Source organism: Coturnix japonica, chromosome 17 (assembly GCF_054131305.1).
Source record: "Coturnix japonica strain WE chromosome 17, WE-NBRP24, whole genome shotgun sequence".
NCBI lineage: Eukaryota > Metazoa > Chordata > Aves > Galliformes > Phasianidae > Coturnix > Coturnix japonica.
Genome location: NC_140679.1, coordinates 5,598,276 through 5,625,495, shown reverse-complemented (window position 1 = coordinate 5,625,495; position 27,220 = coordinate 5,598,276). Strand labels below are relative to the sequence as shown.

General features: G+C 49.8%; 2 long non-coding RNA genes and 1 pseudogene across 4 annotated transcripts; 2 read left to right on the top strand and 1 right to left on the bottom strand.

Moving 5' to 3' along the window:
• Nucleotides 1-4,458: 4,458 nt before the first annotated feature.
• LOC146758098 (uncharacterized) lies at nucleotides 4,459-20,052 on the top strand. Its single transcript, XR_014935123.1, has 3 exons — nucleotides 4,459-6,149; nucleotides 16,484-16,785; nucleotides 17,502-20,052. It is a non-coding gene; the product is annotated as an uncharacterized LOC146758098 (long non-coding RNA).
• Nucleotides 20,053-21,114: 1,062 nt separating this feature from the next.
• LOC146758097 (uncharacterized) lies at nucleotides 21,115-22,872 on the top strand. 3 transcript variants are annotated; one of them, XR_014935121.1, is made up of 5 exons: nucleotides 21,115-21,233; nucleotides 21,335-21,370; nucleotides 21,934-21,969; nucleotides 22,289-22,357; nucleotides 22,517-22,872. It is a non-coding gene; the product is annotated as an uncharacterized LOC146758097 (long non-coding RNA). The 3 variants fall into 3 exon arrangements; XR_014935122.1 differs by having other exon boundaries at nucleotides 22,484-22,872; XR_014935120.1 differs by having other exon boundaries at nucleotides 21,116-21,233; nucleotides 22,531-22,872.
• A 2,655-nt stretch (nucleotides 22,873-25,527) lies between these two features.
• LOC146758096 (olfactory receptor 5AP2-like) lies at nucleotides 25,528-26,467 on the bottom strand (annotated as a pseudogene).
• Nucleotides 26,468-27,220: the final 753 nt, after the last annotated feature.

The following is a 27,220-nucleotide window of genomic DNA, read 5'->3' as shown; positions in this document are numbered from 1 at the left end:
CCTCAGCCAGCTCCTTCAGCCAGCTCCTTCAGGACCTTGGGATGCACGCTGTCTGGCCCCATAGACTTGTATTCATTCTGTCTAAGGAGGCACTCTAGGACTTTCTCTACCCTTACAGTGGGGAGGGATTTACCTCCATGGTCCCCACATAGAGGTATGGGGGTGCAAGACTTAGGGACGTGAAAAAGACTAGAATCCTGGCCACCGGTGAAGACCGAGGTGAAGAACTCATTCAGCACCTCAGCTTTCTCTTCATCTGTTGAAGCCATTTCTCCTTTTAAATTTACCAAAGTAGGTACGCCCGTTTTGACCCGTCTCTTCTGGCCAATGTACCTGTAGATGGTTTTCTTATTGTTTTTCATGTCCCTTGCCAAGTTCAGTTCTGCCTGCGCCTTGGCTTTCCTGATCCCACGTCTGCAAGTCTGGATGGCATCCCTGTATTCTTCCCAGGTGACATAGCCTTGTTTCCAGAGCTTGTACACCCCTTTCTTGGCCCTCAGTTCTCTCAGCAGGTCCTTGCTGAGCCATGCTGGTTTTCTATCTCTCCTGCCCACTTTCTTAATCAGGGGAATGGAGACCTCTTGTGCTGCCAGGAGGGCATCCTTGAAGAGCAGCCAGCTCTCCTCAACGTCCTTGTCTTTGAGGGCAGCACACCAGGGGAACTTGGCCAGCAATCCATTGAGTAGCTTGAAGTCTGCTCTTCTAAAGTTCAGTGTCCTGGTCCTGCTCTTTGCCAGGCCCACATCGCTTGAGATCACAAACTCAACCAGGGCATGATCGCTGGAGCCCAGGCATCCTCCAACCTTGACGCCTTTGATGATCTCCTCAGCGTTGGTGAGCAGCAGGTTCAGCAACACTTCACCTCTGGTTGGTCTGTCCAATACCTGAACCAGAAAGCTATCATCAATGGATTCCAAGAGCGTTCTGGAGCTCTTGCAGCTCGCCATGTGGTTTTCCCAACAGATGTCCGGATGGTTGAAGTCCCCCACCAGGATGAGAGCCCGTGAGCCAGATGCCTCACGCATCTGGAGCAAGAAAGCCTCGTCAACAGCTTCCCCTTGATCAGGTGGCCTGTAGTATACCCCAAATACCAGCTGACCTTTATTAGTCCCATCTCTAATCCTAACCCACAGGCTCTCAACCTGTTCTTGACTGTTTCTCATGGGGAGCTCCTCACAGTTTATCCAATCTCTGACATAGAGAGCGACTCCCCCACCCTTCCTACCTCGCCTATCTCTCCTAAATAGTCTTTAGCCGTCGATGGCAGTATCCCAATTGTGGGAGTCATCCCACCATGTTTCTGTGATAGCAACAATGTAATAACTTTCAGAGTGTATCACAGTTTCCAGTTCCTCCTGCTTGTTCAACGAATGAACCGTTCAACCCCAGTAGCCCTTATTTTGCCCCCTTCCCCCTTCGTTCCTAGTTTAAAGACCTGTCAATGAGTCCCGCTAATTCTTCAGCTAATACCCTCTTACCCGTCAGGGACAGGCTGCTTGCATCAGCAGCCATCATGCCAGGTGCAGTGTAGATTGCCCCATGGTCAAAAAAGTCGAAATTCTTCTGTCTGCACCAGCTCTTAAGCCATCTATTTAGGAGTTGGTTTTTTTGGATCCTCCCTGTACCTTTTCCTGACACCACGGGTGTAGAAGAAAAGATCACCTGCACCCCGGCTCCTTCAAGTATTCACCCCATTCCCCTGAAGTCTTTCTTGATGGACCTCAGGCTTTCCTTGCCAACTTCCTCGCTGCCAGCCTGAATTATTAAAAGTGGGTAGTAATCTGAAGTCTGAATCAACCTAGAAATTTTCTTTGAAATGTCCCTGACCCGTGCCCCAGGAAGGCAGCACACTTCTCTGCGGGTAGGGTCGGGCCGGCATATAGGGCCTTCTGTTCCTTGCAGAAGGGAGTAACCTACAACAATCACCCTTCTGTCCTTACGTGTAGAAGCAGTCTTGAGGCTTCAGGGTGACCGCTTCACCTGAGGCAACCTCATGGGTGAACCTGTCTCCACACTCTCACTAGTCCCCCCCTCAAGTTTCAGGGCCTCAAACTGGTTTCACAGAGGCACCTGGGGAGCCGGGGATGGTCGGGATGGGGGATGCCCCTTCCGCCCAGCAGGTACCCGTTTCCATTCCTCATCCCTTCTCAAATTGCTGCTGGGGGGAAGAGAGGACAGGGGGCTCACTGCAGTGCTGCCAGCTGGCTGGTTCCCCTTTACCACCTGTTTGTGAGGTGGCAGGGGCTGACATGCTCCATTAGGAGCCTCGGCTGTATGCTGAGAACTTGAGGCTGAGAGGGACTGACACCACAAGTCAATCTCCCTCTCACACTCTTTTATAGTCCACAGCCTCTCCACTTCCTCCTTCAGGTCAACTACGAGGCTGAGCAAGTAGTTCACCTGGTCGCAGTGAACACAGTCACTGCCTCCCTCACCCAGCACTGCAAGGGCCAGGCTCTGGCACTCAGTACAGCCAGAGACCTGCACACCAGCATCACGGGTTGGGGGCTCAGTCTGAGTCTCCTCAGACATTTTGGCAGCAGCCTTCCTATAAGGCATGTGCAAGACCTCAGTCTGGGTCTCTGCAGTCTTCTTGGTTGCTGTCTCCCATTTCTGAGGGATTGGGACCCTTGTCTGGGCCTCCTCAGTATTTCTGGCAGCAGCCTTCTGCCGGGGAGCAACCATGTCAATCGGAATACTTACCAGAACTAAAACAGGAAGTCACGAGGTGCACGAGCCCTGCCTCCTCCTGTCCGTCTACTGGTGGGCAGCGACTAGTTGCTGCCCTCTCTGTGCCCATTTAAATCTCCCTCCGTAGCCAGGGAACACCCACACTCTGCGTCAGCGGCTGCATCAGCTGCTCCCGTGAGAGTTGCCAGGCTTCTCCTCTACCCAGGGGTTTCCTGGTTGAAGGAACCGCCCGAGATCCCCCTTGAACCACGCGGTCAGTCACTGCTGATCGGTCCGGGACGGCTCCGAGTCAGGCGACTTCGGTGATCAAAAGGATGTATCAGAAAGCTTACAACAAAAGGAGAAGATCCTCGATCTAACACCTTCTATCCCACCCTTGCCACTTGCCCCTGTGAGTCACCATCCAGTTGATCCAGCCAACCTGAGGCCAGCTTCTGTCACCTTAATCCCTTATCAAATACCTTTGGAAGGCTAAGGACACCCCCCAAAAGGAATCTAAAATTAACACTTGCTGGGTTATTCCCTCATTTTAACCATATGAACAAAGCCCCCAAAAGGGCGAGTTGGGGTCTTGTTCTATTTCAAAGAAGATCCCCGCGGGACCTTGACTGAACACAGAATGGCTGAGAGCTGCCTTTACATATTTGTGTTTTGTGACAGAAAAACCGAAGATGTGACCGTGCCGGAATCCTGAATATACCTCTGTGTCACATGTTCTGGCGTCATAGTATTATGTCTTGGTTTGTTGTGGTTGTGGGTTGTGATTTATATCAGTCCTTGCATCTGCTCAACTCCATCATTGGGCTCAGGGTGTTTTCAGCTCATCCTGTCTTTCCAGTGCTCTTTGCACAGTGACACCATCCCTTCTGAGCCCTTCTGTCACCCCTTTTGGTCAAACTGGTGATGATTTGGGTGGAACTCATCCACGGTGCTTCCAAATTGCCAACCAACTGGGAAATGAGCCAAGGGACCCATCTGATATCTGTTAGGTGTGCTCAGAAAAGAAGCGCTTCGTAAAGCCCTTGGCACTGACGCTGTTCAGTGTCACATCAGTCCAGGAGCAGCATCCAAAATGTGACTGTTGGAAATGGTCTGAGTGTTGGTAAGAGATGTGTGTGTTCGTGGGATTATCGCCCCCCCTCCCCCCCCGCGACAGTTCTTACTGTGGGGTGTCCTACACACTGCTTTGTGAGAAGTTCAGCAGACCACCACAGTTGTTGAAATTCCAAACCAGCATTTCTATCTCTCAGCAGTTGAACTGCTTTGGAAATGCTCGAGTGGAAAGTTCTCAAGACACTGAATCACCTTTGAGAACACTGCATGGTGTCACAGTGTTATCTAGATCAGTCTCTGTCCATGGCAGAGGGGCAGTAGGCCTGTGGGCCCCCCGGCCCCTGACAAATGGGAAGGGAATAAGGGAAAGAGGTAGAAAAATGGGAGCTGGGCTCAGGGAAACAAACAGAGAAGTGGCAATGATCTAAGGAGGAAAAGTTATTTGACTAATTACAATCTAATTGAAATTGAGGCTAATCAATCAAGTAAAATAAAAGAGAAAGAGAGAGGTTTCCCACTCGCTGCCAGCCAGTGAGAGAGAGAGAGCTAGCGTCACTTCTGTGACTTGTTTCCCTCTCTGACCGTGAGGTCCTCTGGGACATGTAGTTGTTCTTCTCTGTGCTCCACGTGATGTTATGATGCAGAATACCAATAGCAAAGATGACAAAACCATGACAAGGACTAAAAGATGTTCTGAGCAAGTTTGCTGATGATTCCAGTTTAGGAGGAGCTGTTGCCTCCACCAAGGGTGAAGAAGACTTGCAGAGAGAAGTGAGCACCAGTTGGTCCATAAAGCACAACAAGTGCCTGATTGTGCACCTGGGTAGGGACAACCCTGGACATACACACTGACTGGATATGGAACACTGGAGAGAGGTTTGACTGAAAAGGATTGGGGATCCTGGTAAACATCAAACTGAATGTGAGTCAGCAGTGTGCCAAGGCAGCCAGGAAGACCAACGGTCCCAAGGAGGGCATTAAGGAATTTATTGCCAGCTGGGTGAGGGAAAGGGTTGTCCCTGTCTGCTGTGCATTGCTGCAGCCTCACCTGGAGAACTGGGTGCACTTCTGGGCACCACAGAATAGAAAGGACATCAAACTATGGGATGGTGTGCAAAAGAGGGCACTGGAACTGAGAGATCTGAAGTTCAGAGTTTCTGTGGGTTTGACTGCTTGTTCAGACTGGCCCTTCTCACATCCCACATCATGAGATGAGTCACAGGGCACACGGGGAAAGTGAACTTCACAGCATCCTTGCACCCCATGCAGAGCCTGGGATCTTCTGTCCCCATGTCTTTCATTTAACATTATGCACACATCCATCTCATCACCCCAGGAAGGGTCATGAGCCAACATGAGGGACAGGATCTCCCTACCAAGGGTCTGGGGGTCAGGAATTGTAAGAGAAAGGAGGGGTTTCTTAACATCAGAGCCACCATGCCAGTGCCTTTGCCTGCCTGTAGGCATATCTTCCAATTATCTGCTCTAACAAGTCCCTTGGGAAGCTTGCTTGATAATGGCCCTCAGTGGGCCCATTAATACTCTTAGAACCTTCACTGTTACTTCTGACTTTGTCTTGCTGAGTACGTTGTGCAAACTTCTCTCTGCACTGGAGGTTGATGGACTTAGCATCAAATGCGCCCTGGGGCCCATTATAACCTAAAGAGCCTCCTGTGCCTTGTGCCTTCCTGTTCTCTTCTTCAGGTTTTCAAAACTTGTTCAGCGAAATGGAGAGGTATCTGGAGAGAGCTTAAAGAGGAAGACTCCGAAATACATTTATTGTCTATTTATTTATAGTTGGGTTAATAGAAGATACTAAAGCAGCACTGTACAACTCCTTGTGCACATCTGAGCTGAACCAGAGGAATCCCAGCTCCCATGGGTCTGTGGGGAGCTGAATCCCATTTCAACCCCTGGGTTTCTATCTGGGGATGAGGCACCTGCACTGCCTCCTCTGGATCACTGCCCTGCACAGGGAAATCCAACCCTCCTTGTTCGTGTCTGTGTTCCCTTTTTGTTTAATCAAACACTCTGTGGTAGAACTCACCTCATGTCAGGAATTGACTGGTGGAAAATTGAGCAAATTTCAATGAACAGTTATGATATTGTTGTCTTTCAGGAGCTGATGGCCATGAGGACCCAGGGAAATCTCAAGGGACACGAGTGGGAAGGATAAAACTGACATCCTCTGCTGCTGAGCTGGGCCAGGCTCCTGGGACACAGGGAGCTCATACAAGTGGGCAGTGCTGCAGAGAGACAGCTGTGCCCAGGAGCAGCTCTTGTACACAGCACAAACTACAGCTCCCAAAATGAGAGTAGAGAAAGGGGAGAGAGCTTCCAGGATGTGTACGGTGTGAGCAAGCTGTGAGCACACAACAGGAGCATTACTCACAAACCATGACAAGGTAAGTCTCACTACAGACCATGCAGCTGCTTTTCATAGAAGATTAACTTAATCGGGAACATGCCGTAGCAGATCTGGCTTCAGGCACTGCATATTCCTTTGCTGTGTTAAAAGCCTTCAGCTCCAGCTGAGGGCTTCCGTACTGCAGTGTCAGAGCACAGCCCTGAGGGCTGCGTGTCCCAGCACGGCTGCAGGCTGTGCAGCTGGGGCTGCAGGCGGATGTCCTGCAGAGCAGGGTCCCTGCTGTGCACCAGGGGCTGTGTGCCGGGTATGGGACTCTGCTGCCTGCCAGGCTCAGCACTCAGCCTGCCCGGGGAGCTGCCCAGGGCGCTGCAGGAAGACATGTGGGGGGAAGGAGCCCCCCAGCAGCACTTGTGCTGCCACAGCTGCTGCCTGGGGCAGGGAATCACAGCTCCACTGCACAACTGAATGTTTGTGAGGGCCCTTTGCGAGTGGACAGACAAGGTAACAATTTTCTATTTCTTGTTTGGAAGGAAGGGGAAAGGATTGGAAGCAGAAATCTAAAAGGGGCTGTCAAATATAAACACAGATCTGAGACTCCCAAACTCTTCTTCAGGCAATTGCTTGTTTTCTGAGCTGTCACATACGATGTGCTTTCAGCCTCTCCTTTCATGGAGAGGAACATTTCCAAGGGTGTAACTAGTTGAAATTATCAATTTTTTTGACAAGAATAATGCACTTACATTGCAAATAGGCAGGTTTCCTGAACGGAAATTGAAGGGCACAAAGGTTGTGACAGAGGGCTTTAAGAGCAGTGAAGGTAAAGATATGAGACAAGAAACAGTTGTAAAAATCCAAAGAGATGAGATAATTTTGAAGATGAAGAGAAGGTTAAAGCTCCATATGCTTCTTCTAATTATAGAATGCTGAACTTCATGAAATTCAATTCTATTTGTGGTGCTAAATAAACATTGTCGTAAGAGAATGAAAACATTTCATAATACAGTAGAAACAGTGTCTCTGAGAATGGTCTAGACTTGTCATTACCTCTGAACAGGACTCCAAGCCCAGCAACTGCAGATGCCCAACAGCAGCTGCACCAGTGAGTTCCTCCTGCTGCCGTTGGCAGACACGCGGCAGCTGCAGCTCCTGCACTTCTGGCTCTTCCTGGGCATCTACCTGGCTGCCCTCCTGGGCAATGGCCTCATCAGCACAGCCGTAGCCTGCGACCGCCGCCTGCACACCCCCATGTACTTCTTCCTCCTCAACCTGGCCCTCCTCGACCTGGGCTGCATCTCCACCACTCTCCCCAAAGCCATGGCCAACGCCCTCTGGGACACCAGGGCCATCCTCCTACGCAGGATGTGCTGCACAGCTCTTTTTCTTTGTCTTCTTCATCTCAGCAGAGTATTCCCTTCTCACCATCATGTCCTATGACCGCTACGTTGCCATCTGCAAGCCCCTGCACTACGGGACCTTGATGGACAGCAGAGCTTGTGCCACCATGGCAGCAGCTGCCTGGGGCACTGGGGTTCTCTATTCCCTGCTGCACACTGCCAGTACATTTTCACTGCCTCTCTGCCAAGGCAATGTTGTCAACCAGTTTTTCTGTGAAATCCCACAGATCCTCAATCTCTCCTGCTCAGCCTCTTACCTCAGGGAAGTTGTGTTTCTCATTTGTAGTGCCAGTTTATTCTTTGGGTGCTTTGTTTTCATAGTGGTGTCGTATGTGCAGATCTTCATGGCTGTGCTGAGGATGCCCTCTGAGCAGGGACGGCACAAGGCCTTCTCCACGTGCCTCCCTCACCTGGCTGTGGTCTCCATGTTTCTCAGCACTGGTGCTTTTGCCTACCAGAAGCCCCTGACCATTTCCTCCCCACTCCTGGATCTGACAGTAGCAGTTCTTTATGCAGTGGTTCCTCCAACACTGAACCCTATTATCTACAGCATGAGGAACAGGGAGATCAAGCACGCTCTCAGGAAGGTGTTGCAGTACACACTATTCCAGCTTCCATAAAGTGCACATCTTCCTCACAGGATTCCCAGTGATGATTCTTTTTGTTTTATGCATCTTTGATTGTTTGATATTGCGTGATATAGCAACCTGCAACAAAATGTTATTGAACTTATAAATAAAAAATAATTTCACTTCTTTCTTACCTAATTTCCATTTTCTCACTCCTAGAGCTCATGTAAACATGGAACCAGATTCTCCGAATAGGGTAAGAGATAAATAAAAAGCATTCAAAATATGCTTTTCCTTAGCCCTTCTTTTATCCAACTTTGTCTGGATTTGGAGGAGGTACAGCCACAGACAGCAGCACAACGTGCTCTTTTCATTCCTGTTCTATTTCCAGTGCTGCACTGCTCTCAAGCCCTCTCATTTGTGCAGTCCTGAAGCTCTTGTGTGTCTCACAACAGTCCTGTTGCCTCTACAGCAGCACTCTGAGGCTGCAGTCAGTAGCCGGCAATATGAACGGCTGTGTCAGAGCTGGTCTCCTTGCTGGCACTGCCATAACAAGAGGGCCCCTTCAGAGCATGACCAGAGAACTGGAGGCCTCTTCCAAAGTTGATGTAAGGAATATACCTCAGGAGCTGCTCCCTGAGAAGACCTTGAAATCTTCAGGTGCATTTCACTGACTGGCAGGGATAGTTTCAGATGTCCCAAGGAGATCTGTAAGGGACTCAAGGCAGTGCTGAGGTTTAGAATCTGTGGTCTAAGGTCAAGATAAAAAGAAAACGATTATAAATATGATGTATGCATATATACATATATATATAGTATATTTTCACATGTATGCAATACAGGCAGTTGCTAACATTTATGCATATACTAATACACATACATATCATACATAGATGATAATAGCTTATATGCATATCTGTTTGCAAGTCCAGGACTAGTTGCAGGGGTTTTAACAGCCTCAAGTTTCACTGTAGGAACTGGAGAGGCTGTTTTCCTATTACAGGAGTTGGAGCAACTGCAGAGCTCATTGCCAGAGCAGGAATCACCGCAGGACCTGTGATTGAAGTTGGAGCACCCACTGGGCTCATCGGAGGGGTTGGAGTGACCACAGGGCTGTACCTCCTGGCACAGTGCACCTCCCCTGGGAGGCATTTGTTTCATTTTCTTGTAGCAATAATTGGAACAGCTACAGGACCTGTAGCAGGAGTGACCGCAGAGCTCGTTATGAGGAGTGGAGTGACAGAGGGATCTGTCCAGAGCTTGGAGCAACTGCAGGATGTCTATCAAAAACTTGGAGCTATTGCAGGGTCGGTGCCGGAGTTGCAGAGGCTGCAGCACTGTCAGCAGATCCAGCTCTCTTCCCCTTGATGATGTTGAAGAGTGTTGAACACAGCTCAGTAGGTGTGGGCCAGGCCCTGGCACACTGCAGTCATTTGTGCCTGTTTAGGATTACCAGTGCCACAGCAGACCTGTCTCCAAAATTCTACCAATTTCTCAGGATCCTGCAGTTGCTCGGAGATGAAGTTCCAAAGCCCTGGGGGTGCCCACCACTCCAGGCAGCTGCCCAGACTGTCCCACACACCCTGCCATGCAGAGCCTTCTCACCTTGGGGCAGATCTCTCACTGATATTCCTGAATAAATGTTTAATCTCAGTCATAGATTCATAGAATCACCAATGTTGGAAAAGGCCTAAAAGATCATCCAGTCCAACCGTTCACCTATTACCAATAGTTCCCAATAAACCATGTCCCTCAACACAACATCCAGTCACTCCTTGAACACCCCCGGGCTCACAGGGGCGACACTGTAAATTGTGTAATTCCTAATCATACTGACAATATTACTTCTAAAACCCAAAAATGGCCACAGAGCTGAAAGTGCACAGAACTTCACTTTGTCAGCTGCCAATTTTATCATGGTACAAACTGAGGTCAAACAGCATAGCAAAATAAATACCCTAATCCAGCATCCAAGCACAAAGGAGCTGTGCAGTGAAGCTTCATGAGAAGACTCAGCAAGCTCCACAAATAGGGAAACAATCAGCATCATGGCCAGCACTTTTCCAACTCCCACAAAGCCCTCAGAGTTATCTCACTCTGGACAGTTGTGCTGTTATCTCAACCCTTGGAGCCTCACATCGGGCACCAAAATGACAGTGGTTGTTGAACCCAACATGTGGCTCAGCAGCTCACAGTGCTTGGTGCACTGCCCTATTCCCAGTGGGATGGGGAAGAGAACTGGGAAAAAAAGTACAACTTGTGCGTTGTAACAAAGCAAATTACTAAGAGAGATAAAAGCAGACGTGTAATAATTATCACTATATATCTGTTGATATGGAATTGTATGTAACAACTGATGCACAAGCACTTGCTCAGCACCACCAGACTGATGCTCAGTTGGGCACTGGGAAGAGAAGAGACTGAGATGAACTCCCACCCCTTTCAATACAATTTCTGCTTGCTGTCAGCTGATAGAGAACGTCCCTTTGGCCACTATCAGTCAGCTGTCCTCACTCTGTTCCCCCTCAGCTCCACGTGCCCTCCACTGACCATGGCCTTGGCTCTGTACAACACTGCTTAGCAGCAGCTGTAAACATCAGAGTGTTATCAATGGCTTTCTCCTAGAACTAAAACACTGCACCATAGCGGAATGTCTGAAGAAAACAATTCCATCTGAGCTGTAACTCAGATTCCTGCCTGTCCTTCTCCTCTTGTTCTTCCTGATCAGGAAGCAAGGAACAGAATCTGCTGCTCTCCTCTTTGTGCCTTTTCCATCAGTTCTCAGCTGGCTCCTCTGCCATCCCCAGGCAGAGCTCAGTGCACTCTCACAAAGGGCAGCAGCTTTTCCTCATCTTCCTTGCCCATCCGTCATGAAGTGTCAGTAAATAGTGAAAAAGGACCCCATAGTAGATGAAAAGGGAACACTTTGCTACAGAAAGGGAAAGGGGGCCTCACTAAGGCAAAGTTCAGTTACAGATAGATAGTTTATGTTAAGGGGGTCAGAGAGAGGGGGAATTGCAGACAGTTTGATCCATTGCTGGATTGACTGGAGCCCCCCACGTCCTGGTGGGACACAGAGGCCGACAAGTCCCTCCTCATCCGGGTCTTCAAACACGGTATTTTGGGGCTGAAAAACAGCGACTTTGGGTCATCACGGGGTGTATTTTGGGATTAAAAACGGGGTCTATGGGGCTTTTTGTGGGATTCAAATATGGTTTTTAATATGAAGGGGGAGGGTGGATTTGGGGCTTAAAAACGGCATTTTGGGGTCTTTTTTTGTGCTTCAAAAGGGGTTATATAACATAGGGTGGGGGGGCAATGGATTTGGGGCTTAAAAACGTGTTTTGAGGCCTGTATAGGGTCTATGGGTCTTATATGCTGTTGTGGGGCCTTTATGAGGTTTTGGGGCCTGTATGGGGTCTATGGGGCCCATATGGGGTTTTGGGGGCTGGATGGTGTCTATGGGGCCCATAAGGGGTCTCTGGGTCCCATATGGGGTCTATGGGTCTTATATGGGGTTGTGGGGCCTGTATGGAGTTGTGGGTCCTGTATGACGTGGTGGGGCCTCTACGGAGTCTTTGGGGCCCATATGGGATTTTGGGGTCTGTATGGGGTTGTGGAACCTGTATGCTGCTGTGGGGCCCACATGGGGTTGTGGGGAATATATGTGGTTGTGGGACCTGTATGGGGTCTGTGAGGTCCGTATGGGTTTGTTGGGCCTATATGTGGTTGTGGGGCCTGTATTGGGTCTATGGGGCTTGTATGGGGTTGTGGGGCCTGCATGGCATCTATGGTGCCCATATGGGATTGTGGGGCCTATATGGTGTTGTGGTGCCTGTTTGGGGTCTATGGGGCCTATATGGTGTTGTGTCTCTTACGTGGTTGTAGGGCCTGTAGAACATTGCGGGGCCTTTATGGGGTTGTGGGGCCTATATGGGTTTGTGGGTCCTGTATGGGATTCTATGGGGCCCACATGGTGTTGTAGGTCCTATATGGGGTTGTGAGGCCTGTATGGGGTCTATGGGGCCTGTATGGTGTTGTGGGGCCTGTATGGCGTCTTTGGGGCCCATATGGAATATATTGGGCCTGTATGTGGTTGTGAGGCCAATATGAGGCCTATGGGGCCAATATGGGGTTTGGGGGCTGGTATGGGGTCTATGGGGTCTATATGGAGTTGTGGGGCCTATATTGGGTTTATGTGTCCCATATGGGGTTGTGGGGCCTGTATGGCGTCTGTGGGGACAATATGGGGTTGTGGGGCCTATATGGGATCAAAATGGCCCATATGGGTTTGTGGGGCCTTTATGGGGAATGGGGCCGGTATGGGTATGTGGGGCCTTTATGGGGTCTATGGGGTCCATATGGGTTTGTTGGGCCTATATGTGGTTGTGGGGCCTGTATGGGGTCTATGTGGCTTGTATGGTGTTGTGGGACCTGTATGGTGTTGTGGGGCCTGCATGGGGTCTATGGGGCACATATTGCTTTGTGGGGCCTTTATGTGCTCTATGGGGCCCATATGAAGTTGTGGGGCCTGTATGGTGTCTATGGGGTCCAAATGGGGTTGTGGGCCCTATATTGGCTTGTGGGGTCTGTATGGTTTTGTGAGGCCCATATGGGATTTTGGCACCTTTTTGGGGTCTATGGGGTCTATATGGTGTTGTGGCTCTCATATGTGGTTGTGGGGTCTGTATAAGGTTGTGGGGCCTTTATGTATTTGTGGGGCCTAGATGTGGTTGTGGCACCTGTATGGAGTCTATGGGGCCTGTATGGAGTCTATGGGGCCTGTATGGGGTCTATGGGGCCCATATGGGGTTGTGGAGCCTATATGGGTTTGTGAAGCCTGTATGGGGTCTTTGGGGCCCACATGCGTTGTGGGGCCAGTATGGGGTCTATGGGGCCTGCATGGGGTTGTGGGGACTGTATGGGGTCTTTGGGGCCCGTATGGGATCTATGGGGCCTGTATGGAGTTGTGGCACCTATATGAGGCCTATGGGGACCATATGGGGTTTTGGGGTTGGTATGGGGTCTATGGGATCTATATGGAGTTGTGGGGCCTGTATGGGGTTGTAGGGTCTACATGGGGTCTATGGGGCCCATATGGGATTGTGGGACTAGTAGGGGGTCTATGGGCCCATATGGGTTTATGGGGCTTCTATGGTTTTATGCGGCCTGTATGGCGCCTGTGGGGCCCATATAGGGTTTTGGGGTCTATATGGGGTCTATTGGGCAAATGTATGTGGAATTGTTATTAAGGGTATGTATAAGATTAATAATAATAATAATAGAGTAATAGAGGTTATGTGGAAGTGTAACTATGATGTTTTGCTAGAAAGCATCATTCTGTAAAGAAAATGTCTTATTTTGCAAATGAATACCAGTATTTTGTTTAGAAAATGCTATTTTTAGGCCTGATAAGTAATATTTTGGAAACAAAATCAAATCATTGCAAGGAGATTTTTTTAGTTTTGTTATATGTATTGAACGGCGTGCGTTAAAATCAAAAATTGTAACTGATACTGGTATTTCAGGGGAAACGCTCTTATTTTGTAGAGGAATTGTGGTATTCTAAAAGTAGTGTGTCATATTTTGCTGCCATATATCATTTTGTGGAGATAATGTCATCTTTATGATGAATATGAATGTATTTTGGGGATACAGTGCAATTCTAAGGGATTAAAAACATCATTTTGGTAAGTAAATTATATTTTTGAAAGGATAAAGAGTGATTCTTAAATCAGAACTTTAATTTTTTGAAAATAATCACTCACATTAAATCATAAACTCACCCTAAATCAAACCCACAAGCGCCACAACCCCATATGTACCCCATAGGCCCCATACAGGCCGCACAACCTCATACAAACCCCACAACCCCATAAATGCCCCCACAACCCAATATGGGCCCCATAGACCCCATACAGGTCCCACAACCACATGTATTCCCCACAACCCCATGTCGGCCCCATACACCCCACTCAGGCCCCACAACCGCATACAGTCCAAACAACCCCATATGGGCCCCAAAGACCCCATACAAGTCCCACAATCCCAAGCAGGCCACACAACCCCATATATGCCCCACAACCCCATATAGGCCCCAGAGACCCCATACAGGCTTCACAATCCCATATGGGCCCTATAGACCCCTTACAGGCCTCAAAACACCATACCAGCCCTACAACCCCATATGGGCCTCATAACCCCATATGGGACCCACAACCCCTTATGGGCCCCATAGAACCCATACAGGCCCCACAACTCCATATGGGCTTCATGGACCCCATACAGGCTCCAAAACCCCATATGGACCCTATAGACACCATACAGTTCCCAAAACCCCATATAGGCCAGACAACCCCATACAGGCCCCAAAAACCCATATGGGCACCATAGACCCTATACAGGCCCCAAAACACCATAAAGGTCCCACTACCCCATATGAGACCCATAGACCCAATACAGGCCCCACAACCACATATGGGCCCCACAGACCCCATACAGGTCCCACAACCACATATATTCCCCACAACCCCATGTGGGCCCCACAACAGCATACAGGTTCCACAACCCCATACAGACCCCAAAATCCCATATGGGCTCCAAAGACTCCGTAGAGGCCCCACCACGTCATACAGGACCCACAACTCCATACAGGCCCCACAACACCATATGGGCCCTATAGACCTGATACAGGTCCCACAACCCCATATGGGCCCCACAGATGTCAGACAGGAACCACAACCCCATATGGGCCCCATAGACCCCATACAGGCCCCAAAACCTCATAAAGGCCCCACAACAGCATATAAGACCCATAGACCCTATACAGGCCTCAAAACACCATATGGGCCCCATACACCCCATACAGGCATCACAACCCTATATGGGCCCCATAGATTCCATAAAGGCCCCACAACCCCATATGGGCCCCACAACCCCATATAGGACCCATAGACCCCATATGGGACCCATAGACCCCTTATGGGCCCCATAGACACCATCCAGCCCCCAAAACCCCATATGGGCCCCATAGACCCCATACAGACCCCACAACCCTATATGGGCCCCATAGACCCCATACAGGCCCCACAACCCCATATACTTCCCACAAACCCATATGGGCCCCAAAATCCCATATATGCCCATAGACCTCATAGGGGCTCCATAGACCCCATACAGGCCCCACAAGCACATATGAGCCTCATAGAGGCAATACATTCCCCAAAACTCCATAGGGGCCCCATAGACCCCATAAATGCCGCACAGCCCCATACGGGCCCCATTAACCCCATACGGGCCCCATTAACCCCATACAGGCCCCACAACTCCATATGGGCCCCCATATACCCCATACAGACCTCACAACCCCATATAGTTCCCACAACTCCATATGGGCCCCATAGACCCCATAAAGGCACTACAACCACATATGGGCCCCATAGACCCCATAAAGGCACTACAACCACATATGGTCCCCAAAGACCCCATACAGGCCCCACAATCCCATATGGGCCCCAAAGACTCGTTAGAGGCCCCACCACCCCATACAGGACCCACAACTCCATACAGGCCCCACAACCCCATATGGGACCCATAGATTCCATAAAGGCCCCACAACCCCATATGGGCCCCACAAACCCATATAGGCCCCATAGACCTCATATGGGACCCATAGACCCCATACAGGCCCCACAACCCTATATGGGCCCCATAGACCACATACAGACCCCACAACACCTTATGGTCCCCATAGACCCTATACAGGCCCCACAACCCCATATGAGCCCCATAGACCCTATACAGGCCACCCAACCCCATATGGGCCCATGGACCCCATGCAGGCCCCACAACCCCATATGGGCCCTATAGACCCCATAATGGCCCCACAACCCCATATAAGCCCAAAACCCCATATAAGCCCCACAAACACATATGAGTCCCATAGACCCCATATGGGCCACATACACCCCATACTGGCACCACAACCAATATCGGCCCCAAAGACCCCATATAGGCCCCACAATCCTATATGTGCCCCATTGACCCCATTCAGGCTACACAACCCCATAAAGGACCCACAACCCCATATGGGCCCCATTGACCCCATTGATTCTGCAAGCCACCTGGAAGTGTTCTAGGAATGACTGGATGTTGTGTTGTGGGACATGGTTTAGTGGGAGCTACTGGTGATAGGTGAATAGCTGGACTGGATGATCTTTTAGGACTTTTCCAACCTTGGTGACTCTATGATTCTAGGATTCCCTGTCCTTGTCTGCGTACCCCTTTTGTTTCAGCAAACACACTCTGGTAGGACTCACCACATGTCTGGAATTAGTCACTGACCACTTGAAATATGGTGTTTAACTTAACAGATTTCAAAGTACAGTCATGATGCCGTTGTCTTTCAGGAGCTGTTGGCCATGAAGACCCAGGGACATCTCATGGGAGACGAGTGGGAAGGATAAACATGGCATACTCTGCTGCTGAGCAGGGCCAGGCTCCTGAGACACAGGGAGCTCTTACAAGTGGGGAGCGCTGCAGAGAGACAGCTGTGCCCAGGAACCACTCTTGTGCACAGAACAGCAGGGCTGGGTCATGATCTGCAGGTGATATGAGGACAGAAGAGAGGGGAGAGAGAGCTTACAAAGCGTGTATGGTGTGAGCAGGCTGTGAGCTCACTGGAGGAGCATTTCTCACAGACCACGACATGGTAAGTCTCTTGCAGTAGGCAGCACAGCTGCTTTTTCAGGAGGGATCACCAATCTGGGGACATCCCATAGAAGATCTGTCTGTAGGCACTGCATCTTGCTTTACTGTGGAAAAAGATTTCTGCTCCAGCTGAGGGCTTCTGTGCTGCAGCATCAGGATGGCTGCAGGCTGTGCTGCTGGGGCTGCAGGCAGGTGCCCAAGGCTGTCCTGTAGAGCAGGGTCCCTGCTGTGCCCCAAGGACTTTGTGCTGGGACAAGGACTCTGCTGCCTGCCAGGCTCTGAGACTCCCCAATATTTCTCCAGTCAGTTGGCTGTTTTGTAATCAGTCACACAGGTTATGAGTCAGCCTCATCTACCTAAAAGGATATAACCAGCTTAGGTTATAGTTTCTTTGTTTTCTGCAGATATTAATAGTTCACTTGTCCTGCAAACAGGCAGATTTCTCTAAGACAAACTGAAGTGCACAGAGGCTGGGGCTGGGGTGTCGAAGAACAGCTGCAGTAAAGAGGAAAATATCCTGGAGGCTGGGGTATGATTAGGAAATGAGGAGAAAGAGCTCCCTAATCTTCTCCTAATGGGATGGTGAAGCTCATGGAAATAAATACAAGTTATGGTGTTAAATGATCATTTTCCAGAGGGAACAGAAAATTTTATAGCATAGCAGGAGTGTCTCTGAGAATAGTCTGGACTTGTCATTACCTTCTGTTCTCTGAACAGGACTCCAAGCCCAGGAACAGCAGATGTCCAACAGCAGCTCCATCAGCAAGTTCCTCCTGCTGCCGTGGCAGACACGCGGCAGCTGCAGCTCCTGCACTTCTGGCTCTTCCTGGGCATCTACCTGGCTGCCCTCCTGGGCAACGGCCTCATCAGCACAGCCGTAGCCTGCGACCGCCGCCTGCACACCCCCATGTACTTCTTCCTCCTCAACCTGGCCCTCCATGACCTGAGCTTCATCTGCACCACTCTCCCCAAAGCCTTGGCCAACACACTATGGGACACCAGGGCCATCTCCTACACAGGATGTGTTGCACAGCTCTTTTTCTTTGTCTTCTTCATCTCAGCAGAGTATTCCCTTCTCACCATCATGTCCTTCTCACCATCATGTCTCTCTATGTTGCCATCTGCAAGCCCCTGCACTACGGGACCTTGATGGACAGCAGAGCTTGTGCCACCATGGCAGCAGCTGCCTGGGGCACTGGGGTTCTCCATTCCCTGCTGCACACTGCCAGCATGTTTTCACTGCCTCTCTGCCAAGGCAATGTTGTCAACCAGTTTTTCTGTGAAATCCCACAGATCCTCAAGCTCTCCTGCTCAGCCTCCTACCTCAGGGAAGTTGTGTTTCTCTTTTTTGGTTCCAGTTTATTCTTTGGGTGCTTTGTTTTCATAGTTGTGTCCTATGTGCAGATCTTCATGGCTGTGCTGAGGATGCCCTCTGAGCAGGGACGGCACAAGGCCTTCTCCACGTGCCTCCCTCACCTGGCTGTGGTCTCCATGTTTCTCAGCACTGGTGCTTTTGCCTACCAGAAGCCCCCGACCATTTCCTCCCCACTCCTGGATCTGCCAGTGGAACTTCTGTACTCAGTGGTTCCTCCAGCAGTGATCCCCCTCATCTACAGCATGAGGAACAGGGAGGTCAAGGATGCAGTGAGGAAAGCGATGACCAATTTCTTTCAAAAGCAGTGAACTGCCCATCTTGTGGAATTCATGGCTTGTAATGCAGCTTTTTACTGAATCAAGCTCTCTTTTATTGTTGGTTTTTTTTTGTGCCATTTTATATGTGTAATTTATTCTTATCCTTTTTTAAAAAATACTGCAATCTTTTCACTACTAAGTCGTAATTGAAACCCTTTGTAGTGTAGCCCAAACACAGTGTACATAATGAACTAGGCTCTTTGTCAACCTTAACAGAATAAAGGAAATGCAGTCGCTCTGTCTGTCATCATTACCACTGCTGAAACACACCTCCCTCTCGCTCACTCTGCTCACATCCACTGTTTGGTCTCCAGAAACATTCAGCAAGTATTGGTCAATGTCAATGAATGTAACTTTTTTCCACTTGTAGTTATTGAATGACACACTTTTGCTTCATATGCACTTCCACGTCAGATGCCATTCTGTCAGGCTGCCCATCTGCTGACAACTGTCTCCTGGCAGCAACACGTAATGAGATGCTGTTGGGAAGGTTCAGCCCCTACAGTCACATCTCCAGCATCCGCCTTTGATTTTACAGCCCAGGTAACATAAGACGAGGCATTACTTCTGATGCAGCTCTTATCTGAGGTAACAGTTGGTTGACCTGAGAGGTCATTTCTAACCTAAATGATGCCATGATGGGGAGTTCACTGCAGGGGAGGCTGTTGGATGAGCAGCCTGAGAACTCCAACCATGTCACATTTCACTTGTTCAGTGTTTGACTGTTACAAAAGCCTGAGTGTTTCTTTTTAGATATCATCAAACCAGCCGAGGGGTTTTCCCAAGGAGAACCTTTCACATAAAATTGCTATCAAATGTCACCCACCTACTTTACACTGATCTCAAAGACAGCCTGTACCTCACCTCAGTCAAGATTCCTCACTGATGGCAGCACGGGCAGTTGGTTGGTTCTTTCCAAAAGCACCCCAGAGTAGGGATAATGCCACGTTACATTTAAGTGTAGTGAATGAGGCAGCACTGATCAGCTCTGACAAATACTGCACAGAGCAGAAGCAGCCCAAAGGAAACTCTTCCAGCTGGCTGCTCTCTGGGCAATTTCCAACGTAAACATTCAAGTGTTCTTCTCAGAGCTGACCTACAGCAGCTCTCCTGTTTATGGGAAATGCCCCGTGAAAGCTGTGACCAGCTGGCTGTTCTGTCAGATGAAGCACTTCAAATTGGCATATCATGTTTCCTTGTAGAATCCTTGAGTTGTTTGCAGTTCTAAGCCATTTATCAGCTCTCTATTATTTCTTTCCTTTCATCCAGATACAACAAGACTCACTTTCTTTGAAGCTATGACAGGAGGCTGGACCATCATGGGAACAAAACCCATAGGACACCTTTGTTCTCTGAAGTTCAGGCACACAGCCCAGTGACTTCAGATCTTATTCAGGTACCTTCAGCCAATTTTCACCCTCAGCCTTGGATTCTGTGCCTGCATGTCCTAATGGCAAACTGTCCTCATGGACAGAGGCAGCACTACTGCCATCTCAGACATGCAATGCAGATATCTGGATGTAACATGGGGACTTCTGCTCTTGGCTATGTAAAGACAGCAGAAAATGCATGACACATCTCCTGACGTGACTTAAGTGGTCTTGTCCCACCTGAATGATGCCATGATTCTATAGTTCTATGGTGCTGTGATTTCATGGCTCTGTGATTCCATGACTCGCTGATTCTAGTCTGTGATTCCATGGTTCAGGTATTCCATGATTTTGAGATTCCATGATTCTAAAAGGCATGGTCTTTGGGTTTTGAAGCAATAAATGAGGAGGAAACCAATCAGCCATAGCCAAGTTCTGTTATTCACTCCTGATCTCCAGCATGATGACAAAGCAACTGAGTGAACACTGCCAACCTTCCTGTGTCTATGTTTCCCTATCACCCAACTGTCCCCACTGCCCACACAGAATCATAGAATGGCCTGAGTTAAACGTATCATAATGATCATCTAGTTTCAATCACCCTGCTATGTGCAGGGTCACCAACCACCAGACCAGGCTGCCCAGAGCTACATCCAGCCTGGCCATGATGGCCCCACCTACAAACTTCCAGATCCCTGTCACCAAGAAGTTCCCATTTGGTTGCACGTCCCCATTTTCCCATATCTCCATGACTTCCCCAAACTGCCGTGACATACTCATGTTCCCATGATGTGTTCGTATCACATGATGTTCTCATATCTTCATGTCCTCATATCCCTGTGTCCCCTTGCCTTCCAAATATCTCCATAAGTTCCTCACTACCCATGTCCCTATTACCCTCTCACCTCCCAGTTTCCCCAAATGCTGTATCCTAGTTCCCAAAAAGAATCAGCCTCACACCTTGTAGTTTCACAGGACAGGACAGAACTCAGGGATGAGTCCTTGGACAAAGACATGATATGAGGACAGTGTTATCTCTGGGTGGTCCTGGGTGAAAGAAAGGCTGTGTGTGCTGAGTGCTGGGACCTGAGGGCTTTGGGCTCAGTGCCATCAGGATCCCAGCACTCAGTGTTCTTCCTCTGATCCCTGGCTTCCTCATGTTTCCTGGGGCCAAGGAAGGGGACGGCTGCATGCTGGGCTCAGTCCATGTCAGGGGAGTCTGCCAAGCCCAGGGGCATCTGGGGAGTGGGAGGGGCTCTGGGAGGATAAATGCAGACGTTGCCTCCTGCAGCCTCACCCAGCTCCCAGAGCACAGAGGAAGATGAAGGCAGCTGTGCTCAGCCTCGTGATGCTCCTTGCTGCCCTGTGCTGCACAGTGGAAGCTCAGGTGAAGCATCTGTGGGGGATGTGGGCTGGGGCTGGAGGTGATTGGCTACTGGGGACCCCCGACGCAATCTCTCACTCTCTCTCCTACTCCTCTCCCCACAGTCACTTGTGCAATTGCCGGACTCAGAAGTTGCTGTGGTGAGTGCCTGGGCAGTCATGCTGATTGTGCCCAAGGATGGCCCTGCAGGGAGCTCTGAAGGAGCAGGTGGGGTCTGTCCCTGCCTGGCAGAGGCTGCCCCTATATTTGGCACATCCAAATTTCTTCCATTTGCACCCTAGTCATCTTTTCTCTGGCTCCCCCAAATCCCTTTTCTTGGCTGTTCCAAATGCCATCTCTTTGGGTCCCCACATCCCATCCTTTTTGCACCAACAGATCTCCTTTAATTGGCAACCCAATTCTCATCTCTTTAGGTCCCCAATCCCTTGTGTTTCATTTTCCCTCATTCTCCATTCCTCGCTGTTTAGCACCCCCAAGACTCTTGGCACCCCTATTCCCCTCCTTTGGGCCCCCCAAAGCCCTGCCCTGTCCTTATGCCCAACCCCAGCCCTGGGCTCCTGCCCATGGGCAGAGGTGCAAAGACCTTGGCAACCATGAGGTTGGGGGCAGCCTTGGGACCAACCAGGCTGCTTGGATGGGGTCACCCTGTGATCCCCCAGACTCACAGTTCCCTCATTGCTGCCTCATGGCTCTTCTTCCCCAGGTGCCACCACCTGTTGCTGTTGCCCTTCCTGGATTGGTGAGTTGGGTGACCCTGGGGCAAGGATGGGGCTGAGATGTCTTGCTGTTCTCAGTTCCCCTGAGACTTGGGGACCCTCCTGCCGCCCCAAGGCTGCTGTTGGGCTCCCTCCAGATGTGGGAGGGCAATGGTCAGGGGAAGGAGGCAATGGGGGGCAGTTGGGGCTGAGCTGGCTATAGGACCATGCCTTGGCCATGCTGTTCTTGTGCCCACAATGGGTCCCTGCACCTTCAGGGTATCCCACTGTGTCTTATTGCCCACAGTGTGTTCCATTCTCCCCATACCCTCCGTGTATCCCTGACGGCCCCTTTTTCCCCAGGATGTGCTCAGCAGGACTGAGGAGAATCCCCCACGCATGAGACGTGTGGCCCTGGATTTACATGTCTAGGTGAGCAGCACGGGGATGCTTACAACCCCACGGGGGACTTAGGGGACCCTGGCTGTATCTGGAGCCCTGAGGACTGGGCATCAGGTGCTGGGAATTGATGTTATGGAGGGGACTGTCCCTGACCAGTTCCAGGGGGACCTGGCCACTCTTCACCTCCAGCCTTTCGCTTGCAGTCTACAGAGATGTGCAGAGGAACAGATCTGGAGGGGGCAGGCTCAGGGTGCCCTATGGATGGCCCAGAGTCACCATGCAGCTGGGACAGGGGCTATGGCTTCTGTCCCCAGGGGACCCACATCCTGCCCTGGGTCTCTTGGCTGCTGCCAGTCCTTCTCCTGCCCTAAGTCCTTGGGGACAAACCCTGCAGGGACAAGGCTCCTCCTTTCCAGTGATGCCCTCTGACATCCTCTGATGACCATTGCTGCCCACTGATGACTAGCGTTGCCCTCTGATGACCAATGAAGACCTTGATGATCAATGACACCCTCTGATGATCAATAAATCCCTCAGCAAAGCTACACTCTGTGTGTCTGTGTCCTTGTTCTCATGCTCAGCACGGACTGCTTGGATCTGTCCCTGCCTGGCAGTGGTCACCTCAAAGTGCTGGGAAGCTTCCCCAGCTCCATGCCATGCACACCATGTCCTGCACCCCTGTGGGCTTCACCACCCTCTCTCATCATCTGCCTCAAAGTCCTAAAGGATGGAGATCCTCATGCTGCCAAGCAGTTCGAGTACCCTCCCTCTGCTCTCTCTCAGCTCCTCCATACAATTCATCCCAAACTCGTTACACTTTGACCCATGGACACAGTGTGACTACATCACCCTCCTTTTACCCCCAGTCTTACTGCAGCCACTTGTCCCTCCTTTGGGTTTGCTTTAGTCCTCTTGCATCAGTGCCCCATCTCCCAGAACAAGGTCTGCACATCCCCTCCCATGGACGCCTCAAATCTCCTGATGACCAATGAAGCCCCCTGATGACCAGTGACACCCTCTCTTGATCAGTGATCACTAGGAAGAGTGGGGAGTGAGCAGATGAGCATATGTTGCTCAAGCACCTGCTGGATTAAAACACAACTCCCACAGAGGTTCTGCTCGCCCACCTTGAGCTCGGGATCCAGAAGAGGCACAGAGACAAGGCTGGAACATCTTCCAGCAGTGTTAGATAGCTGCAGCCTAAGCCAATGGCCCTGTGGGTTACCTTGTTATCCCTGCCCAGCTGGGCTGGGTCGGGCACACCTGGCTGGGCATTGACTCCTGCCATCAGCTCTGCCTGTACTAGGGCCAAAATTTCTATGTAGCTAACTCATCACCACAGCCATAAGGCCAATGTAAACTGACAGCAGTCCCAAGAACAAGTGACAGTCATCCTGCAAGTCTGTAGAATCATGAAATCATAGCACAACCTGAACCTGAACAGTTAATGAGGATCATTAACTGCCACTCCTGATTTCGTGCAGGACCACTCAAAGCTCAAATCATACCGCTGAGAGTGTGTTCCTAGTGCTTTTTCAACTCTCTCCAGCAGGCTTTCCTTGGTAATAAGATGGGTGGACTTGTCTCAGCAGAGAGAGGGAGGGGATCTGCTCCTCTGGTCTGTGCTGGCGAGATTTCCCCAGCAGCACTGTGTTCAGATGTGGAGTCCTCAGTGCAGGAGAGACATGGGGCTGTTAGAGTGCCTCCAGAGGAGGTCCACAAATAGGAACCCAGGGATGAAACAACTCTGCTACGTGGACAGGCTGAGAGCTGGGGCTGTGTAGCCTGGAGAATGGTGTGAGGTGACCTGAGTGTGTCCTTTCAATATCTAAAGGGGGTCTGTAGGGATAGGACAAAGGTAAAGAGCCCTGACCAATACCTTCTAGGAGCAGACATTCTCCTTCCGCACAGCCTTTACAGATATAAGCCTTGGAGATAAAAACTCCACTTTCTAGACTGTCTGTAATTCATTAGGAATAGCCCAGTCTAAAAGATTTTAACTGCTTGCAGAGCAGGCTACCCAAAACATCTCTGAAATCCCAGCTGACTACAAGGCAAGACACAGTAAGCTCTGGAGATAAATTCCGCAAAAAGTTTATCTTTTAGCAGAACATTACTATTATTTCTACTGGCTGGGAGATGCTTAACTAATGTGCAAAGCTGAAAGGATTACGTAGGAATAAACAGAACCCATTAAGCAGAGCTTGGAAATGAGGAATGTGAGCACAGTGTTATTTCTCTCAGGAAAAGCAAAGCTGGGTGACACGTGTTTTGCTCCATACTTGTCATTGCTCACATTCTGTGGCAGGCAGAAACCTTCAAAAAGAAAGCACCTTTGCTAAAAAAGGTGCCTGAGGAGAGGGAGTAGTTCTCAAGAGACACAATTCTTCCTACACAACCAGCAAGGAAACCTAGACGGGTGGCTGGACCTGGGCATTTTGTGGATGAGGCCATACAAATGCAGAACGAACTTCTACAAAGGTTAGGTGCTGCTTCATTTGAGCTAGTGATGCAACTGCTTGGTACAACTTAGTATACCGTCATTCTTACATTATTAGTTTTTGGAATATTCCTCACAAAGCAGATTACAGTGATGGGGATCATACTCTTGAGTTGGGAATGGACTTCTGCCTTATTGCTACAGCTGCTTGATGACTTTCTGTACAATCCTGCCATATCCTATACACAATTTCTTCTCAGTACAAGAAAATCATCTCTATTTACCTGACATTTCTTTCTCTGCTTTGGGTGTCTTCAGAAAGCTACTCCTTTCCAGCCCTTCACCTCAAAGATGCTTAGTAACACTGGATATCACAACATCTGGCTTACAATAAGACATCAGGAAGGTTTTTCACCCTAAGTCCTTATTTCTTCTGCTGTGTTCCTCAGGAGCATAGCTGGATGTTCAACAGCCTGTGGGAGTTGTGGAGACTGCAGTGAGCCTGTGGGAGGAAACTGGGATCTGTATCTCAGGACCCCAACTGACATTTTCTGACAGTGAAGACAACTGATGGGTGTTAATACTGTGGCTGGACTTTCTCTCTGCTGACTTACTTCTGAGGAGTTCTATGCCAAGGGAAATGAAAGAGCAGCGTGCTGTCTCATTGAGGTTCCCTGCTGTTTTCGACAAGATGCAAGTTATACTCTGTGTAGTCACCTCCTAATCTTACATACCTTCAGATTTGTTCCATGAGAGGATTTTACTTATTGACAAATGCTTTCTGTATCAACCTCCTCAGGGCATCCTTCACCTCCCTGTTCCTCAGGCTGTAAATCAGGGGCTTCACCACAGGGATTACCAGTGTGTAAAACACAGCTGCCACTTTGCACTTGATCAGCAGAGCTGCTGAGCACGGGTATTAAGTAGATGAAGAAGAGAGTCCCATAAAACAGGGTGATAGTAGACAGGTGGGAGGCACAGGTGGAAAAGGCTTTCCACCTTTCTCGGGCACCATGAATCTGCAGGACAGCAAAGATGATGCACAGGTAAGAGATTAGCATGATGCTCACAGTGCCCGAGCCTGCCACTGCAGCAAAGGCCACGTGTAACCCTTGTGCAAAACGCTTGTCAGAGCAAGAGAGCTGCTGCAGTGGGGAGATGTCACAGAAAAAGTGATCGATGACACGGGACCCGCAGAAGGACAGGCTGAACAGGGAAGCTGTGTGGGCAACTGAACTGATGCATCAACACAGGTATGAGACAGAGACCAGCTGAGCACACTTCTGTCTGGACATAAGGACTGCATACCGCAGTGAGTTGCAAACAGACACAAGCCAATCGTACGCCATCACGGCTAAGAGCACAACTTCAGCACTGATGGAAAAAGAGTGAAGAAAAAATTGCACAGTCCAGCCCAGAAATGAAATTACTTTCTTCTTTGCTAACAGATTGGCCAGTGTCTTGGGAGGAATCACAAAGGAGTAGGTGATGTCAATGAAGAACAGGTTACAGAGGAAAAAGTACATGGGGGTCTGCAGGTGAGAGTCAACTCGGGTTAACATGATGATGGTGAAATTCCCCTCCAGGCTGGCAGTGTAAATGAGGAGCAGCAGAGTGAAGAGGAGGGCTCATACCTGAGGGTTGTCAGTGAAGCTTAGCAGAACAAACTCTGCCACCTCGGTGAGATTTCCCTCCAGCATCCCTGTCAGGCACACTGTACACAGCTGGAAGCAAGCAGACACATCAGTGAGCAAAGCAGAATACTCCTTATCGGAGTCTTACTCTTTGATGGGAAAGTAAATAAATAGAGATCTCAGGCACTAAAAAATATGTAGATGAGGTTAAAAAAATAAGAAGTTGTTTTCCTGTCCTCTTTCTTCCTATCTTGTGTGCCCCGGTGGTGCAAGTGGTAGGAATGCCGCACTGCAACACCGGAGGCCCTGAGTTCGAATCCCCCCTGTGGCGCAAGTGGTAGAAGTGCCGGTCTGCTACACAGGAGGCTCGAATCCCGGGGGGTTGGACTCGATGATCTCTAAGGTCCCTTCCAACCCGCATGAGACTATGATACTATGATGATCTTCTTTTTATCATGTGGGGATGGAAAACAAAATGCATTTCAGAGAATTCGTTCCCTCAGGACAGCGTTCCAGCAGCTGGGATAAGATCACACTTGCCAGAAAACTTGTCACCTCTTGAGAAGTTGCAGGGGTTTCATATTGAAAGCAACCAGGCAAACGTCCTGTAAAGTTGTCACAGAGATCAGCTCAGAGGAAGAGAGGTGACAAGAATCCCAATCTCAGTCTGAAGTATCCTATAGTGCTCCAAGGTGGAAAAGCCTGAAGAACTCCTGACCCTACAGCCCTTCTACAACAGGGATTGGAAGGCAGCTCTGTTTCCTGACCACAGACCTGTTCAGTCTGCATTTCAGGATGAATGCCTGTCTCTGTGCCTGG